Raw genomic sequence first — 21,221 nt, 5'->3', positions numbered from 1 at the left:
TTCAATTTAAATTTATGAATGTAGTGTGTATACATGTGTATACATGTATATGTGCATAATTACACATACGTACATACGTACATGTATAGGTAGTAACCAATATATAAATTTTCTCGCTACAATTAATCTTAAAATCTACTCTTTAAAATGTATATAATATTTCTTTTTTTGTATATAATATTTCTTAGGAAAAAAATTATTTAAAATAGAGGAAAAATTACTAGACTATCATGCAAAAGCATTCTTAATGTCTAATAAACTAATATGGGGCCATAGCATTAGTATTTGTGAAGACAATCACATGAAATACTATAACTAAATATATTTTTTTATGGACTTCAACTGGAGATTTTTAAAATGTGCCCTTCCTTACATCCTTCCCACTCCCCAAAATGTGAATTTGGGAATGCTTACTACTCTGACTAAACTCTTACCTGTCAACTGTGAGAACAGGGGCCAATTCTAAGCTACTGGGGTGATCTTGGCTTTAGCTAGGGATCCACCTCTACTGTGCACTGTAGAGGGGTGGGGATTGCAGATTCACTCTTGTGCATCAGGATTTCCTGATAAGATAATATTGTGGGGAAATTTTTCATTCACACCTTATCTCTCCTGAGATCCTCAGGGATTTGTATCTCCTTTAAATTTGATACATGTATTGTTTGTAGCAAAAGTGTTGGTCTGCTCTATCCTATAGATGAACGCATTCAAGAGTCACAATACTTATAAGATGGCCCTTTAGAGGAAAAACTACAGAAAAAAAATGAGGAATGAAATTTTCTTATGCCTTTGGCCTTTGACTTTCTCGTTTACTTTCAAAGGCTAAATCCCAGGTCCAGTGTTGTTCTGGTAGGGTCTGAAGATACATAATAGATTGAGAGAAGTCTACATGCCTTGTAAAAATATTGCACTAGGAGATTCTAGACATTTCACCATAAGACTTGGCATTAAAAAAAAAAGAACAAAAATAACAACAAAAAACCTGAGGTGACTTAAGTGGGCAAGTAGGGAAGGGAATGAGAATGAGGTAGCAACAGTAATAATGCAAGAAAGCATTCAACTATGACTGGAAAAGCTTTTAAATTACTGTCATAGGAATATGTAAGTTTTATAAATAAAGTATATGCGTAACATTACGTGAGTATATTTTGTTAAATTTTTACAATCACAGACTTAAGAGTCAACCTGGTATTGCAATGACATGTTCACCTATTTGTGATAGCTAGTGGAAATAAATAATAAATATACATATAATATCATGTTGCTTAGGGTAGGAAAAATGTTGAAAATAGAAGAAACTCCTTTCAACTTATTTAAAAGATTCTAATGAAAAAGTTATTTAATATGCAATATTTGCATATATATGTAACTTGAACCACAATCTAGGCATCTTATTTATTAAATTCCACTAGCTCTGAGGTCTTTATTATTTAATTAGATTTAAGTATATCTCAGAATGATCTTTTCAAAGGAAATTGCCAAGCAAGAAATAACTATAGGTTATCTAAAAATGTCCTTACCCAAGAGAATAAAGTATTATTATGTCACTACACAATATGGTTACATTTTTGCATGGAATCCATCAATGTATTGATATGAAATAATCCCTTTTGATTCATTAACTCTGTTATTCAAAACATCTACAGGGAAGTGTTCCCTAATTACTTATTTAGCATTATTTAAAAGTCAACACATTTCATAAATTAAAACTTCTCCTATAGATTGTTATTTACTGAATAATACCAGTATCTTCTAGATCAGTGTTTTGACTTTAACTCGGGCACACATATACCAAAGATTTTCTATTGGGTGCTTCAAAACTAATTTAAGAAAACCCATTTCCAGATTCTCAAATTTAATATGCTCTCTTTTCAAAAACTGGGCTGCTTGAGAAAGGACCAGTCCTCAAGTTCTCCTTCCTTACTTCCTCTTTAACATCACATTTCTCCCTGTTTTCAATAAAAGGTGTATCCCTCACTCAACTGGCATTTTACTATGATGCAAAAACCTCTAGATTGCCAAACAAAGGAATAATTTTGCAGCTCCTTTAATAGAAGTGCCATAAAACCATGCCCCAATAGTTTTCATTAAGAGATGCATTATCAATAAATTTACTTTTTACTTTTATTATCAAAATTTCTTATTTATTTTGCTTTGATCAAGTATATATCACTAATAATGGTTATAATACAAATAAGAGTTAAAAAAAACTTAGAGTTAATAGTCACAGGAAGCTAATAAAAGCAATTTTCAGATCACATTTTTTTTTTGACGCACAGGCAAATGATAAGTGATCCATAAAAATTTGCAACCATAAAAAGATATTACTTTAGGATAAAAGTCTGTGAATGAATTTGGAATTAAAATATAAGTTTAAGGAAAAAGGAAAAGATAGAAAAATTCTAATTATTTAAGAAGCACTTCTTCATGTGTTGTTAAATGAATAGTGGAATATATCAGATCACTATGATATCTGTATCCATATCATGCACCTAAAATAATACAAGTTATATTTAAAAACCTCAATATTTAGTGCAATCTGACAAATATACCCTTTGAAATTATCTAAGCCTAAAAATTTTTAAATATCAACTTTAAAAATCAGCAAGGAGTTAACTTTCAACATTCTTTTAGAGAGTGAGTATACAAACAAAAAATTATTTGAGGACCTCTTCCCTACAGCATTCTGAATTATTTAGATTCTAATTTGCTGGACATTTGTCCTTACATTCAATCAACATATAAAAAGAATTAGTAAATGCCAGTAATTGAGTTAAATGTTAGGGCTTGGGAGTGGGGTTACCTAGAGATGAAAGAAGGGTTCTTAAAAGCAAAATTTTATAGTCTGGTGAAGAAATAACTAGAAATGATATTAACGCTTTAGAGTCATGGTGAAAATAAACACACTGCTAGGAAACAGTAGGAAGGACACCAAACTCAGGCTGTTGTGAGGTGGGCAGTCAGAGAAGACATCCAGATTTCATAGGTTGTATGATGATCCCTTTGCTGAATATTAGCAGTTTGTTAAAAGTTAGCCAGGGGGCTCTAGGTGCCTCAGTCTGTTAAATATCTGCCTTCCACTTGGGTCATGACCCCAGGGCTCAGGAGCCTGCTTCTCCCTCTGCCCCCCACCTCCACCCCTGGGCTTGTACTCTCTCTCTCTCTCTCTCTCTCTGTTTCTCTCTCTCTTGGTTTCTCTCAAATAGATAAATAAAATACTTTTAAAAAATATAATAAAAGTTAGACAGGTGAAGTACATGTATGTGTATGTGTGTTACAAGATGAATAATAGAAACAGATCCAGCAGGAAAAAGTAAGCAGGAGGTGAATATGTGTGACCGAATAATAATTTAGGATATTCATTCATGGATTTTCACCAATTCTTCTCTAAGCTCTGTCCAAGCAGCATTTCCCACTCAAAACATGAACACTGAGTCACCCAAACAGGAATTATTAGGCTCAACCCAGAGAACAAATGCAGCAAATTCTTAGCCTCTCAGCTCAAATAATTGCGACAAGGGTATAAAATGGGAACAGGTTTGAAAGAAGTTGCCATCAAATAGAATTATTTTCTGGTTCACACACCAAGAGCAGGAATGTCTTATCACCTGAGAGGAGAGCATGTTTCAAGAGTTGGCGGCTGTGGGGGGCGGGGTGGGGGATTAGATGTATTATAGGATCCTCTTTGCTCCACTCCAAGGTAACTTAGGGCCATGCGGGCACATGATGAAATTATTTACTAGTTTTTCATATATGATAATTTGGCAGGAGCTGAGTGCAGGGAGTGGTATTTCTTTACTCCCTGAACTCTATCAGGCTGATGCACTCCTTCGCAGGAGGGCTTGATGAGGGAAGGTAGGAGGTGGGGTGATGAGTCCAGGAAAAATAGGGACTCCTGCCAAAGTCTCTACTCCTCTCAAATCACATGGGCAGGGATATTGAACTTCTCAATATCCCGAGTACGACCAAGTTTATGGAAAAAAAAAAAAAGATTCTCTGGGACTTGTCATAGGTCACTGCAGCTGGAATAAAACAGTGGCACAGCAGATCATGGGGTAGATGGTTTTCAACTGGGACCTAAAGAGGTTTGGCCACCAGTTCCAGGGACCCAAGGTGGAAATGTCATCAGTATCCCTAAGGAAACTAGCCTAGAGCCCATTGAGATTAGAACTGATACATGGGGTCCCCTCCACCAAGTTCACCCTTGTAACCCTCAAATATACCATTAAGAGAAGTGGTCAGGGAAAAAAAAAAAAACATATAGCAGACAACCTGATTATGATTGTATTTCAAACCTGAATGGGCTGAAAAATGGGTGATTTGGACAGAACAACCTGGAAAAATGTCTAGATCAAGCTGTCTGTCAGTATGCAGACTGAGTTCCAAGAGTCAGAAAATCAAACTGAGTTTTTGAAATAAAGAAAGTTACATTTTTGCTCATCAGAGTTTGTAACTTAGATATTTATGGCTATCACACATGAAAGGCCTTATATGTCAGACTAAGGAGTTTGAGTTTTGCCCTGAAGGCAATGGGAAGCAATTGAAGAATTTTAAATAGAAAAATGAGAGAAGCAGATCTGAATTTTATAGAACTCATTGTAGCAGCAGTGTGGAAGGGATTGATGAATTAAGGAATGGAGATGTAGAAAGCAGAGGAAGAAAGCCCAGCAAGAGACTTTTGACCTAAAAACAGAAAGAAATAACAGAGCACAAGAATAAGCTGTGACAGTGGAGATGGAAAGCAAGGGATTCATCTGCTAGTCTTTAAATGACAGAAGTCTTCCCTCGCAGCTCTGTCCATTCAACCCCAACAGTTTGGTTGTTAGGGCAAGATTTTTACTACAATGCCACCAGTAAACCACCACCATTTAAACCAGTTTATACTCCAGTATTGGTCCGACAGCCCCTGGACTCTTGCCCACTTGCTATCACATTTTAATTTATTTTACTTCTACTTCTTAAAAGGTGCTAAGTTACCACTCACACATATACATGCCATTTTACATGCACTTACATTATATCCATTGACCATATACCGTAGCTAAAGTCGGAAATAGAGTATTTGCAAATTGAAATTGTATAATTTAAAACAGAGTTGGTTGACTGAAGCGTACCCTTCTATTCCTAAAGCTATCTTGTTTCTACAAAAGCTTCTGGCAGAGTACTGCATGAGTTAAATAGTCTCTGAACAGAGTTCTGTGGTACAAATCTAGCTCTATTTAATAACAAAAAAAAAAAAGGCCCCAAATGGTGTCATTTAGACAGAATTTCCAAACCAGTGTTTAATATATAAACGAATTGCAGTTTCAACCTCCTTTTAGTCTGAGCCAATGAGTCTGCCACCTGGGTCTTCTCCACTCCCCAAAGAAAGAGGAAGTAATCTGCATGATAGGATACCTCACTTTCCCCCCTAGAAAACTGTTGTCACTGGAACAATCTTTTTCTTTCACTAAGAGCTTTTTTGCCCCACCCTCCTTCTATGCAAACCTTTCATTTTGTACAACTCCTTGCAGTGGGTCTCAACTGTTAGATGGGATGCTGAACAATTCATGAATCATCATTTAATAAAGCCAATTAGATTTTTTAATTAACTTGGTTGAATTTTGCTATTTATCACCTCTAAAATTTGTTAGTCCCATGATCTTTAGCAAATTGGTTTATTTCTCTGTACTCATGTATTATTACTTATAAAACGGGGATGGTACTATATTAACTCTATTAGTCCATTTAAGGCATTTACACAGAACCAGTAACAAAGAAGATATACAGTAAATGCCAATAGTTGATTGTGTGCCAAATTTGACATTCCTTAAATGTTTTTAAAATTTAAATTGCATTTAGCACCAAGAAGTTTCCTCATCAAAAATCTGTCTTACGCTAATATATACTCAAACAGGGTGACTTTCATATTAAAATCTGTGAGCACAGGGCAGCCTAGGTGTCTCAGTGGTTTAGTGCCATCTTCAACCCAGGGCTGATCCTGGAGACCTGGGATCGAGTCCCACATCAGGCTCCCTGCATGGAGACTGCTTCTCCCTCTGCCTGTATCTCTGCCTCTCTCTCTCTCTTTCTCTGTCTCTCATGAATAAATAAATAAAATCTTTAAAAATAAATAAATAAATAAATAAATAAATAAATAAATAAATAATAAATCTGTGAGTACAAAAGAGTAAACAGTGACATAATTCATATATTTGTCGTTAGTTTCACGTTGGGTAACATACATACAGATATCCATTTCGCTTTATACCATCTCTAAAAATTACAAAGGGCAGAGTGGAAGCTGTCTTCTTTATTATATGTGGTGCTGAGTTCAGATGTAAGCATTCCATTTACAGCAATAATAAAGGCTAAATAAGAAATAATCCAAATGGAGAGAAGACTCTTGCCAGTTGGGTTATTTCTGCTGAGCAGAATGTTTATTTTTTTCATAGAACAAATTAGAAGTTTTCCAGATGGTTTATCTAAAGTATTTTTCTTTCCTCCAGGCAGAGGATAAATTAGAAGTGTTAGGAAAAGGTCATTCCCACCTCTCCAAGAAGCACATATTCATAATTAAAAGAACTAAAGTTCAACCATATATGAAGTGATCTCTACTCAATAAATGAGTGACATTCGTATATTACAGGTAATTGTTTAATTTTAAGTTTGTCAAAAATATTTTAAAGCAAATAATCATCTTTTTTGACCTTTGGTAGAAGGACTAATCTTCATCATAACACAAGCAGAAGAAATGCATTACATTAATTTGGCAACAGCAACAAATGATTTTTTTTTTCAAATTTAACTCACTTGCTAAAAACACCTAGGTGGGTGCATGATTTGCTACATAACAACACATTGTCAGGGTATTATCCAGGAGAAGGGGAGTTTTGTCTTTGGTACAGTATCTTCAGATTAGGTAAACAATTTCTTTCTAACTGGAGTCTCCCGAGATGGTGAAGAGGAAAGAATTTAATATAGAGTTTTGCAGGAGAGATTTTATCACTTGTCAAATTAAGATAGCTACTTTTGTGAGATGGAAAATGAATCAGAAAACAAAGCTCAGACGCTAGCAGAAATTCATCTCCATTCTGTGCTTGTTTGCCAAACACCCTTCCTTCTGCAATTCTACAGGACTGTGTGTTCTGGAAGTCAGAGGAGTACAGGCTCTCCACCTGGCAGGCAAGCAGAAGGGAAGCCTCCATCTCCCAGGTCTACGCACTACCAGCATACTACGTACACCTCCATCTACCAGCTGTGAGCTCCTACCTGGTCACCAACATGTTGGGACTTCAGGTTCTGATCATGCAGTTGTGCCAAAGGACAAGGGAGTTACTAATCATTACCATTCATAATTATGTGGGCAAACAAGATACATCCCATAGACAAGCATTCTTCTTTTCTTAATAATCATGAGGCAGTTGTATTTTATTTTATTTTATTTTATTTTACTATTTTATTTTAAAGATTTAATTTATTTATTCACGAGAGACATAGAGAGAGAGAGGCAGAGACACAGATAGAGGGAGAAGCAGGCTCCCAGAAAGGAGCCTGATGCGGGACTCAATCCCATGACTTGAGATCAAACCTGAGCCAAACGCAGATGTTTAACCACTGAGCCACCCATGCATCCCAGCCTCAGTTGTAATTTTAAAGACATATTGTGTATGCTCTTCACTCGTTGTTTGAGGAGTTACTTGCCTAAGATGTAAACCTCATTTTTGCATAGTAGAGAATTTATTTATGGTTTAAAGGGTAACCAGAGTCTATTATGATGGATTTAGGATCATATCGGTATCTTCAAATTTCAAATTCAGGAGAGTGAAGGCATAGTAGCATCATCCATTGAAACTTCCTCATCATCCACTGAAACTGACATTAAGTCTCTAATGTCAGTTATTATCAATGTATCAATTCATTAAAATGAGAGATCAACAGAATTATTTAGTCTACAATTAAGAAAGACTAATGTGTTTCTCATTATGAAGTTTCCCCTCTCTCCCTACTATAACTACATGTGGCAATTTATTGGAATCCTTTTATGATTCTTTTCTATATTAAAAAGTAAACAATGTTTTATAGTTATAACATTTAAGTCCAAATGATCCAGGGGAATTTTAAAGACTATTATCACATCTCATGAGTAAGTTTGAACATAAACTCCAAGCCAATAAAAAGATTCCACAGGCTCCCTTACAATATTCCATCTTGGAGGTAATAAAATAATTTCTCTTAGAGTTTTTTGGCTCTTATAGAAAAAATGTACCTTTCTTTTCTAATGTATGAAAAAGAGAGCCCCTACAATGTATCCCCAACTTCCCTTCTTTCTCCTTTATCCTCAAAATGGTAGAAATTGGGGCTCTTAGCTTTCCAACTAATTGGCTTAAGCAAAACCAGTCTGTGGTTGTCTTTATGTGTGTGGTGGGGAAACCATCTCAGGAGCCATTCCGTATCTAAGCTCGGGGCTTTCTGTAAAGAGCAATATGTCCCCACATTCATACTCAGCAGCCTCCACAATGTCAGCCCCTGCCTTGAAAGGAGGGAGGCATCTTCATAGCCTCCACCCAAAAGCTGTTTCAGAGAACACTTCTTTGGGAAGAGATGTGATTTTTCTCAATTCTTACATTGTCTATATTTGATTTCTTTCCTTACAGTGGGAGGGTCCAGGGGCAAAGCAGTGGAAGGGGAAGGGGGTGGAGCTGCTTTCTCTGCATTCACTTCATAGGACCCCAGCAGCAGCTCCACATTCCTTTGTTTGTGTGTGTTTTATAACTATTTCACTTTAAGAAAATATTCCCCAGTTGATAAAACAAACATATTAGCTCTTCTACATGGAATTTCAGAATAAAATTGTTGCCAAAATTGCCTATGTAATGTATTCTTGTTCCCTGGGAGAAGAGAAAAGAGATCCCAATGTTGAAACCTTAGCACTACCGTGGTAGAGCGTAAAGTGGGCCATTCTATTTCTGAGGGGGAGTTGTCAGAAAAATGGTATTTCCTTCCACTATCTTCTAAGTTGGACTTCTACATTATTTAGGATAAGCTGTAAAAGTTACATGCACTTATATTTTAAAAAGGTTGCTTTTTAAAAATGTAATAAAGGCTTGTTATAATTTTCAAAAAGGAATTTTCAACAATTATAATTTTATCAAGGAGTATAGCTGAGATGCTATACTAATAATTTACTTTTAGCATGTCTCCACCCAAAACGTAAGTGCTCATTATTTATTCAATCTTGTCAGAAACTCTATAAATATGTTATTATCACTCTCACAGGATAGTATTTAAAATAGAGACAAATGAATGTATGAATGTAAAGATAACTATTAAGAGTCCCATAGTGATTCCTCCAACTTGTTGAGAGGGAGACACTTGATGCTTGGGATGTTCTTTATGAAATGTCAAAGAAGACTTAAATGTTTAATGGCCTCCCATAAATGTGGAATAATTTTAGCAGCAAAAAATTATGTCCATATTGCATGCCAGAATATGAATATCACAAACCAAGGCCACATGTTTCCATTAAAATAATAAGCTGCTTTAGGTTATATCAAATTTTTTTTCATTATTTGTATAGTGTATTTGTTTTGTCATCTGCCAGCATACAGTAGTTGAAAAATAGTAGCAGTCACCAAGATTAAAATTATTGGAGGAAAACAAAGTTCAGATATTTAACTGTCAGGTAAAAACCACCAAAATTAGATTTTACCAGAAGAAAATCTGAACCAATTTATGAAACTTTGATGTTCCCTAAGGGTGTAGTCTGAGAACTGTGTGTATAACTCACGTGTTGCATTTTACAAATGAAGTGAACAAAGCCCAGAGAGGTGAACAGTGCACTCAATGACATGCTGCTATCAGAAAAGCTATCTAGAACCAAAGTCTCCACCTGCTAGTCCACCTTGGGTTTTGTTTTGTTTTGTTTTTCCTATGTCAGGTCTGATACATATGAAAGCCTCTAAGGGTTTTTCAGTTTTATGTCCATTGCTGTCTCACATGTTATATATTGACTTAATTTCACTAAGTACTAAAAAGTCAGTACCAGGCTGCCTACTGCTCACTGTTAGCACATAAGTGTCAGTTCTCCACATCCTCGCAACAGTCAACATAGCAGAAGTTATAACTGCCTTCTCCAAAGTTCTCCATCCATCTTTTTTCTTTGATAATTTTGTTTCAATTGACAATGAGCTCAACTCTGGGGGTAAATTGTCCTAAGCGCATTTCTCTTTGCTAGATACATACCTTTCCTGTAACCTTGAAGCAAAGGCCATGTGACAAACTTGGGATCAATGAGATGCAAAAGAAACTCTTCTAGGAAATACTTCATTATCCTGAAGAGAGAGAAGCATGCAATGAGACCCTGTTTGAGCAACTTCATCATATTTTTTTTTTTTTTCTGAATTTTGCCATCTAATGATGTGATGTCTAGAATACCAGCAACAACCTTCACTCCTCCAGGTAACTACTCAAAGATGTAAAGCCAAACAAATGAGAAACCTGTAGGAAAAAAAGAGGCCTTGGTGGCATTGCTGAATTTCTGTACCGATCTAGAGACGCTTACCTCTGGACAAATCATTATGTACGATATTTAGGTGTTTTGGTTGCTTAGACCAATGTTAGAGATGAGATGAGATGCTATTTTTGTCATCCATCTATTCTTTGTACATACCCTTTGTTAGAGAAATAGAACAATTAATTTTAATAGATTTATTTAGCGTTTTCTACATATGTGCTTTTAGAGTCATGCTTAACATGTTCTTTCCTGTCCCTTGACCAAAGATTTTTCTTGTATATTTCCTCCGATTTTGTTAATATTATCATTTTTCCCATTTAGGTATTTAATTTGAAGACTAATGATGGAAATTTTTGATTATTGTCTCAGGCAGGGATTATACTTTATTTTTCTCCATACAATTTGTCAGTTTCTCCAGCATCATCTAACACAGTTCACCTTTTCCTCTATGATTACTGGTGTCACCATGATCTGAAACAATATTACCATTTAAAAATAAGGGGTTTTTTGTCCCAATGGCCTAGGTAGTATGTCTTAATATTTGTTTTTGTTGTTGTTTTTTTTAAGAGTTTATTTATTTATTCATGAGAGACACTGAGAGAGAGGCAGACATAGGCAGAAGGAGAAGCAGGCTCCCTGCAGGGATGTGGGACTCAATTCTGGAACTCCTGGAGCACGCCCTGAGCCGAAGGCAGACGCTCAACCACTAAGCCACCCAGGCGTCCCATTATGTCTTAATATTAGGTAGCCTGTGCTTAACTAATCAAGAACATGCATTTTTCTTTACTAATCTTAAAATCAGTTTGTTAATTTCCTCAAAATATCTACTGCAACGTTGATTAAAATGGCATCACATTTATAGATTAATTTTTAAAAATCACCTTTATGGAGCATGTGGGTGGCTCAGTAGGTTAAGCATCTGACTCTTGATTTTGCCTGGGGCCATGATCTCAGAGTCGTGAGATTAAACCATGTATCTGGGCATGGAGCCTACTTAAGATTCTCTCTCTCTCTCCCCACCCCCTTCTCTCTCTAAGAAAAGAAAGAAATTTTTTTCTTTAAATATTTTTAATTTATATCATCTATAAACATAATTTAAGTCTTTATATAATTGGGTATTTTTTACTTACTTTCTTTTTTCTTTATTTTGTTTAATATTTAATTATTACCTATTTGTTTCCTTTAGTATTTAGTTTTTTATTTCCTTTAAAGTAGTTAAGTCTTTCTGTAAAGTTTGCATGCATTATTTTATTAGGTTATTTCTTAAACACTTTATAGTTTGATTCTTTCATAAATGTATTTATTAATTATCTTATTTTCTTGCTGTCTATTCTTGGTTTAAAAGAGCATTCTTAATTTTTGTATGTTTACCTTGAATCTATCAGTTTTGCTGTATTTTATTGGGCCTAATTGTTGACTATCAATTCTGATGAATTTTCTATGTAGATAGTTTGCATCTGTAAGTAATAACCCTTTTGTTTTTACACCTTTTAACTTTTTTTTAAAAGATTTTATTTATTTATTCATGACAGACACAGAAAGAGAGAGAGAGAGAGAGAGAGAGGCAGAGACACAGGCAGAGGGAGAAGCAGGCTCTGTGCAGGAAGCCTGATGTGGGACTCGATCCTGGGACTCCAGGATCACACCCTGGCCGAAGGCAGCGCTAAACCTCTGGGCCACAGGGATTGCCCCACCTTTTAACTTTTATAGCTATTATTTCTTTTCCATTTTTCATCTCCTGCCAGTATCTCCAATACTAGGTTCAGTAACAGCCATTCTAGTCAATGGCATTCTTGTGCATCTAAATCTTACCCTACCCAAGTTTGCAGTACAGAGAGCTAGAAGTAAGATAACTGCCAGCAAAATAGCTACGCAAAATAGCTACACAAGATAACAAACTAGCTTGCCACAGTTTCATGGATGCTGACAAAAGGTACAAAGCTGTTGGGTCAAAGACAAAGGAATTTATTATCCCTAACAATAGCGGTAGTCAGAGTATTAGCATAATCATGTAGTTCCCCAAGCCCCAGAACCCATTGGGTGCCAGGTGCAGCCTCCATATACAATAGGGCACTCCACAGGAAAGGAACTCTGCTTCTAGTAATCTGCCACTTTTATAACAGTTAAGGGCACTGCACTTTGTCTGAAGGGACACCAGATGCATTGCAGGACTTTGTGATATATTCCCAAAAGGCATTATCTCACTTGTTAGAATTTCAGCCTGCAACAATCCTGAGAAATAGCCCAAGTGAAAACACAGTCGAGGCCTTGCAGTTCTGGCACACTCAGTATGATGTATAAGAAAACCCATGACCAATTTTTTTTTCCCAATACTGTATTATTGGTGGTCTCCAATGGAATGATATAAAGTGAAATTTTCTGCTAAGTATAATGTTAATTTAGTTTTTTGTTAGAATTGGTAATTTCGGGATATTTTCTCCTGTTCCTTTCCAGTAGATTTATCATAAAGAGATATTGATTTTTTTTTTAAGTACTCTCTATGCCCAACGTGGGCCTCAAACTCACCAACCCAAAATCAAGGGTTGAAGTCTCTACAGATTGAGCTGGCTAGGCACCTTAAGAGGTACTGAATATTTTTAAGTGCTTTTGCTGTATGTATTGAGATAACCATTTGAATTTCTTTGGTAAGATATTAATGTGATAAATTATAGTTCTATCGTGAGTGTTCTCATATTTGTGGAATAGTGCTTCTTGACAACATATTTTTTATGTAGCCTCCTGGATTCACTTAGCTAATATTTAACATAGATTTTTGCATCTATGTTTAAAGTGAAGTAGACCTATAATTTTCTTTTTATGGACTGTCACTTGCTCTACAAACTAAAGTCCTACTAGCCTTGAAAATGAGTAAGATTGCTTGTTTGCTTGCTTTTTTGTGGAGCAACCTATTTGTCTCCTTCAGTTTGGTAGAGCACAGTTGTATAAATGCATGGGTTGTGAGTACACATGCCTTGGTTTTGGGGGATTTTGTTTGTTTCTATTTGTTTTTAGATTTTGTTGTTTAGGAGCTCAGTTTGATATTTCAATATTCTTTAAGGGTTATTACTAAAATCAACTGTTATCTTTCTCCCTGCAAAACTTTATCTACTTTGTCTTAGCTTAAAACTCATAAAGCTAAGCATAATATTTTTTTCTATCTCTTATATCCTAGTTTTTATTCCCTTTTTTTTTCAATATGTATAATTTAGGTGCTGCTATTTTTATTCTTTCTTCCATTGCATTCTACTCTTATTTTTATTCTCTTACTTCCTGTTTCTTTGAGTTTGTTCTGTTGCTCTTTTTCTAGAGTCTTGTGTTGAATTTTAGCTCATTAGTTTTAGTTCTTCTCCATTGTGTATTTAAAGCTATGTTTATCTCTAAGTACTGCTTTAGTTGTGCCTCACGAATTCTGAAAAAGAATACTCTCATTGGTATTCAAGTATCAATTATCCCATTGTTTCCTTTATAATTTTCTTTTTTACCAAAATGCTCAGTTATAGTTCTTTGACATAATGATTTTTTTTTATTTTGTCACTTCTGTGTTATTTATTTTCTAATGTTATTAAATTATGGCCAAAAAGCATAGACTATAAGGTGTGCTTCTTTCTGATTGCAACTTTCTTTGTGGCCTAAGAAATGCTTGATTCAACATTACTTCAAAAATAAAATATATTTTCTGCTATGTATAAAGTTATTTCTATTAGTAAGGATGCTGGTAGAGATATATGTGTAAATCTAACTATATTAATCAAATCTCCTTTTTTATCTGCTTGATCTTTCAAATGTTATAGTTGCATTAAAAATCTTCAAATACAATTTTTTTTAATTTAGCTACCTCTTCTTACATTACTCTTTGTTCCTTTATCTATATTTTTGTCTATTGTTTATCTATTTTATCTATTTTATATGAAAGGATATATTGTTAGATACACTTAGATTCATGATGATTTTATTTCTTTAAACTATTGTTTCTTTCCAGAATAGAAAAGCCTGATAAATATTCATTTAAGATGGGAAATAAATCAAGGAAAGACTATCTTTCCACAGTTTTAAGGAGCTTATAAACAGCTCTTTAAAAAATGTTATGTGTATTTTCTTTGTTTTAGAATATAATCAATGTTATTGATTATATTAATCAATACAATATTAGTGTGGTGTCATGTCCCAAGATAATCAATACATATGTGAACCATGACAAAGAGATGGATTCTCAAAGAGTTAAGTCCAATATCATAACTGTCATAGAGAGTTTCAAATAGTCCAAAACACTCCATTGTAACACCTTATATTCATTTCCAAGGACTACATCCTTCTCCACTGTAGTTATCACTATAAAAGAATCTTTCAAGAGCTCTTATCAAGGTTTCTATATGCTTGGTCTGATGGCTTTGAACAATAGTGGCAATTTGTAATATAGTAGCTTCTCTCTCCAATACTCAGAAAAATCAAAGCATACAAAAACTATTTCTCCTGATGCCGTTTAGGATCAAATGAAAGAAAAAAGAATTTGGTCCAAATAGGAAGACTACTCTTTACCTCACAAAGTTTTAGTAGAAAAATGTTTCTGAGGTTTATTTCTATGTGTGTTTTGTTACATAAAGACACGTGAGAAAATATACAATTTTTTCCACTTCAGTATTTCTTGACATGTTTATTTGGAAACTTTAAAAAATAAATGATCTTGCCAAAAAAAAAAAAAATGATCTTGTCTTAATCAGACTATGAGTTAAATAAGTACAAGATTTAGTTTAAAATCTATTGTACTCAAGCATTTGATTTTTATGCCTTAAGAATCTATGTCTTCGCTTCTCCCATACCGAGCACCTCAAATGACTGTACAAATTTGAAACATAATCAAATTACATATAGCAAATATTACTTTCTTAAAAAAAAAAAAAGATCTACATTGATTATCAAGTGGACCTTCAATAAGCATATTCAGTACCGGGATGCATGGGTGACTCAGCAGTTGAACGTCTGCCTTTGGCTCAGGGTGTGATCCCGGGGTCCTGGGATTGAGTCCCACATCATGCTCCCTGCATGGGGCCTGCTTCTCCCTCTGCCTATGTCTCTGCCTCTCTCTCTCTGTGTCTCTCGTGAATAAATAAATAAAATCTTCAAAAAAAAAAAAAAAAAAACCAGCATATTCAGTACCTGAGATTTCCATCATCTTATGGAACCAAATTACTATTGCCTTCCATGAATACATTCTTGTTAAAATTTCAAAGACCTACAAACTATAAACATACAATCTGAACTTAATAGACAAGATCAATTTGTCAATGAAAAATTATTTAGCAATAATTACTCCTCACTTATTAAACAATAATTACTCCTCCCTTATCAAACAAGTTACCACTTGTCAGGTAATAAAGAGCTTAGTATGTCCCCCTGTCCACAGAAAGCTCACACTGTAGTAGAAGTATAAAACATGATGCTGAATGGTATGAATACATTCATTAGTGTAGCAGGGTGACTCATTGATAACAACCAACAATCAACGCTTTCTTTTCAAATCTAGTAATTTCCTTTTCCTGGTAACCCTTTCCCCACCTTATAATACCATATGCGGGTTGTTAGGGCTTTCCCTTCCCACATCACCAGAGAATGAAGGTGACAAGGAAAGAGTTTAGAGTCAAAAACATTTTGGTCAAGGATCACCAAAATCCAAGTTCATGGGATGAATAATGAATTTAGAAGCAATTAATGATGATATGAGTCAGGTTTGGTTTTGTTTGGGTGAGTCTTTTCTTTGTTTGTTTTTCATCCTAGATTTGATACAACTTCCATGACCTAAAATGTAAAATGAATATTCTAAAGAAAACAAGACAGTTGTAACCAACTGGAATGCCTGACAAGGAGTTATGAACACCCTCCAACATCTCAACAAAGGATTCATTTTTCTTAACAGGAGGTTGTAAGAGCTGATACAACCACCATCTAGGTTTAGAGAATGTTAGAATGAAAGCGTTGATTTGGACCAGATCTTGCTTCCCATCTGGAACACTGGAAGGTAAAGATAATGCTTTCTCAGAAATTCTCCAAGTCACCATAGTCAGAAAATTAGAGTAACAACAAAGACACTACATGACATGCCAGGTGTAGAGAGAGCCTGAGGCAGTATTCTCAGTGTCTCCTCCTACACAAAACAGCTTTGGAGAACAGCCAATGTTTTCTGTGCACTCAAGGAGGGAACAAAAGTTGAGAGTGAGAGTGTGTATCAAAAGACCTGAAGGTATCCTGGGGGATTGACAAGGGGATGCCACAGAGGAATTTGGCATGCACTAGACACTGGAATTAAATGGAAATGTGGACACTCAGGGGATATCAATAAGGACAAATATAAACAACTGAAGTCAAGTTTCGGTAACCACATTCCTCAGCTCCTGTCAACATTCCTCAAAGCATAATGTTACATTAAATTTCCAGAAACTTAAATATCATGTGAGAGGAAAAAGAAAAGTCACTAAATGAATGAATTTAATCCTGAAGTAACTGCGAAAACCTACAAGATATTAATCTTTGTTTCTTGAGGTATATTTGAGGTGGGCGACTAAAAAAGAAGCTAAGGTAGAGGCTCCTGGGTGGCTCAGGTGGTTAAGCATCAGACTCTAGATCTCATGGTCTTGAAATCAAGCCTCATGTTGAGCTCCATGCCAAATAAATAAATAAATAAATAAATAAATAAATAAATAAATAATAAATACATACATACATAAATAAATACATAAATAAATACATAAATGAGATAGAAGCTAAGGTGACCTATAGAAATAGAACTTTTTTGCATCTCTAAAATTTGTGGATTATTTAAAAAGTTAAATGAGAAGAACATTTCTAAGTGCTTAATATAGTGTCTCCAGCCAAAACCTGTCAAGGGTCCAATATTTTACCCCCCTTCCAAGTTAGTTTGGCATACTTGTGTGGATGCTGGTAGAAGAGACAAGACTCTTAGGTTAGTGATGAAAGACCATTCATTACTCATAGCAATAATAGTGGCCATAATACCAGCATTTTTGGTGCCAGTTCCTTGAGCCCCAATTCCCACAGGGCAAAGATAATAGTGTGGAATGACACCTGCAGTGGGATGCTTTATAAGACAGCAACCCTGAATTTAGAAAACACAAATATTATATAATGAGCAGTAAATATGGCTGTCCTTTCCTCTGGAGGAAAAGCCATCTACTTTCCGGGGCTGTTCACAATTAATCATCCTGAAAAGAGGGTTGAGAACACAGGGCAACTGGTGCCTCACTCACAAGATGTACAGAAACCTGAGAAATTCGTGGAGTTTTGCCTTCTAACATCATACCTAGCAAGCACTAAGTAAATATTGACTATTTTTGTCCTTATTATTACTATTAGAAAGCAGTTAATGCCATATGAGCTACCATATCAACAATTCCCAAACATACTATATTACTAACCTAAAAAGTTTTTATTCAGGAAGCATTTGATACTATTACATGTCAAATTGAAAAGGCATAATTTTTTACAAATCACTAAAACTGGCCAAAGATTTTTTTTTAATCTATGAAAGTCAGCTTTACCCATAGGAATTGAAAACATTTCTGTGATTTTAGATCCTTCTTTGAATGGAAAGAAAGGGAGGCTTTAATACATTTCTCTTCACTTTGATGAAAGGAAGCTGTAGCTCTTCTTAAAGCTGTACAGTCATTATTTTAAAATAAGAATACCCTACTAGTTTAATATAGTATATAGATGTATTAAACTACAAGTCCCATCTTGGCTGAACTTGTTGGCAGCTGTTTCTTGTTCCAACAGTTACAGAAACTATAGGCCATGGTGATTTAAAGCATTTGCATAGTTTTTTGATATGTCAATAATAACTCGAAAATAAATTCTATTCCTTAAAACTCTGAGTTTTGTGCATTCCACTAGATTCTACTACTCTCCTTTCAGAAAATAGGCCTTGTAGGAATATTCTTAAATTAAGAATAGAATTATCCTAAATGTAAACACCTCAGTTCTTTTTTTTTTTTTCTTTTTTTCCCTCTTTTAGGCCTAATTCGGTTACTACTTCATAGAATCTTTTTAATTTCTCTTACTTGGCAGTTTCTGAGAGCAAGGTAAAGGGTAAAGAGTTTACAGATTTTTGTAATCAATTTGCTCAAGATTCAATCCTGGTATGAACTTCCATATTAGGTCCAGAAAATACATGAACAAAACTAGAAAGGAAAGAAGAGCATATTTATATTATTTGAAATTCAAAGTTATATGTCTATACTTAATAATTCCAGAAAATGACAACTTACGTTCATGTCCCAAATTCTTTCAGCTGAATTTCAGTCCCCCAAAAGTATAATGTATTTGATCTTTAATACTTTATCTTATGAAATAATGTTCATGAAGGTAAACATCACTTATATTATCTCTGCAATTCAATTTTAATTATATCCTTTATTAGATATGATATTTAAAATTACCATAAGAGAACTCCTTATATTTAAAATATGTAGTTTAGGTAAAAGAATGCAATATTTTTTTAAAAAGGACTAATTCCTTAACAATAACAATTCTGTTTATCCAAGAAGACTAAGAAGTAGGTTTCAGTGGTTAATTAAATATTATGTCTTTAATCAACAATTAACAAACAGGACATATGCAGTGATATTGTCCCAAGATTTATAAAAGATGGTTAAAGAATGACAATTTTTTCCAGTTTATTATTATTCCTGAGAATCATCTTGTAATTATTCAGGGTCTTAATTCTTATCAAAGAAAAAAAAATGCAGGACTATAAATATAGAGCATATAGAAAAAATATTAAGCTAAGCTAATCATGTGATATACCATAAAAGTATTTTTTAAATAACCCCAAAACTTCTTATTTTAATTTTAATTTTGATATTGTTTTTATTATCAAAATCAAAGTTCAGAATATGTAAAAGATTTTATTTTTGCTCTGAAGATAATTTACTTATGACATATTTGCATAAATAAATGGGCATACTTTCAGGTATTTAAAATATTTTTTTTAATTCTGCAAGAAAATATGTTTCTAAATGCATGATAACATTACTTTCATTAAATCTGCTGGCTAGAGATAAGATATTGACAGCAACTGAAATTATCGTATTTGAAAAGCAAAAGAAAGAAGAAAGAAAGAAAGAAAGAAAGAAAGAAAGAAAGAAAGAAAGAAAGAAAGACTTGTGACTTAGTCCATTATTAAAAAAAAAAAGGTAGTAATTTTTCCCGACATAGGAGAACATAGAGCATATCAACATCAGTTAATTGATTCATGCCAAAATTTCTCAAATTGTGAGAGAGATAAAAAGGTGAAAATGGCAGATTTTTTAATTCTTATTTTAAAACTGTATACATGAAACAAAATTGCAGTGTTGTAGACTGAATTGTGCCCCCCCCCCCCCCCGACCCCGACCCATTCATATGTTGAAGCCATAATCTCCAACACCTTAGAATGTTACTGTATTGGGGGATGGGGTTTTTAAGAAGATGGTTAAGGTGAAACAAAATCATAGGCTAAGACCCTAATCCAATGCATCTGATGTCCTTATAAAAAGAAGAAGAGACACCAGGAATGTAGACACTGAGAAAAGGCCATGCAAGGGACACAAGGAGAATATCTGCAAGTCAAAATGGAGGTCTCAGCACAAATCAAACCTCAGACTTGTGATCTTGGACTTCTGGCCTACAGAACTGTGAGAAAATAAATCGTGTTTAAGGCACCTGGTCTATAGTACTTTGTCATGGACATCCTAACAAACTAAGATATGCAGCTTCAAATATTTTTGTTATTACATGATAATCTGAATTTAAGAAATGCTGTGGTTTTTGTTTTTTGTTTTTAGATAGAAGTGAATGGAAGTTCAGAGGGAGAGAAAGAGAGAATCTCAAGAAGACTCCATGCCCGGTACAGAGCCTGATGGGGGGCTCAATTCCACTACCCTGAGATCATGAGCTGAGCCAAAACCAAGAGTCTGATGCTTAATCAATTGAGCCACCCAGACACCCCAATTCTGTGCTCTTTTAAAGAATATGTGAAGGTTATCTTGGTCCAACTGGTTTCACTGTTCCCTTGTTATCATTCCCTTTTTAATAAGAATTTATTTTTTCTAATGGGTTTTCTTCTATTCTGCTCTAATGTTTAAATATATATGCCATTCAAGTTTTCACCATTTTTGTCGCAACTGAGTTACTGCTGTATAGTTTTCACAGTCTGCTCTAGTCCACTATACAAATCTCCTTCTGGTATTCTATCAGCGCAGTTGAGTATGCATTTTCAATTGCTCCTTGGTAAAGTGTATATAGGAAATGCTGATGGAGCAGACCTAAAATGTAGCTGCATCCTCAGCAAAATCCATACACTGCAATATTATGTGAACAAACAATTGACAAATAATGATAGTTAAGTGTGTCCTTTCCCTACCCTGTCCTTGTTTCCCAATCAACTTTGCATATACTCTCTAAGCAATGCCTTCAAAACAGTGTTGATATAAATGCATCTGTAGCCAGTTTCCTCAGAACTAAGTACAGATTATTCTTACTCAGTATAATTTAACTCACCTCACCTTTGACAAATATTTTATAATACTCAGTTAGAATGCCCCAGGATGTATGTTGACTGTGGTTTCACCCATCATTGTTTAACCACAGGGGCCTCTGAAGCAGTAATTAATTTTAACGGTCTGAAAGTTTATGAAATCCTTCTTTCTGTCAATCAATAGCAAATTCACTTTATACC

General features: G+C 34.6%; 1 long non-coding RNA gene across 1 annotated transcript in view; it reads right to left on the bottom strand.

Annotated features, from left to right (window-relative positions):
* The window catches only part of LOC112658657 (uncharacterized), a 93,981-nt gene that overhangs the window by 11,695 nt on the left and 61,065 nt on the right, over positions 1-21,221 (bottom strand). The window contains exon 4 of the long non-coding RNA XR_007401306.1: positions 10,225-10,313. This is a non-coding gene — a long non-coding RNA (uncharacterized LOC112658657). The remainder of the gene's footprint in view (positions 1-10,224; positions 10,314-21,221) is intronic.

This window comes from Canis lupus, chromosome 12 (assembly GCF_003254725.2).
Source record: "Canis lupus dingo isolate Sandy chromosome 12, ASM325472v2, whole genome shotgun sequence".
NCBI classification, from domain to species: domain Eukaryota; kingdom Metazoa; phylum Chordata; class Mammalia; order Carnivora; family Canidae; genus Canis; species Canis lupus.
Note: the sequence above shows the minus strand (reverse complement) of the source record. Positions and strands in the feature narration are given on the sequence as shown.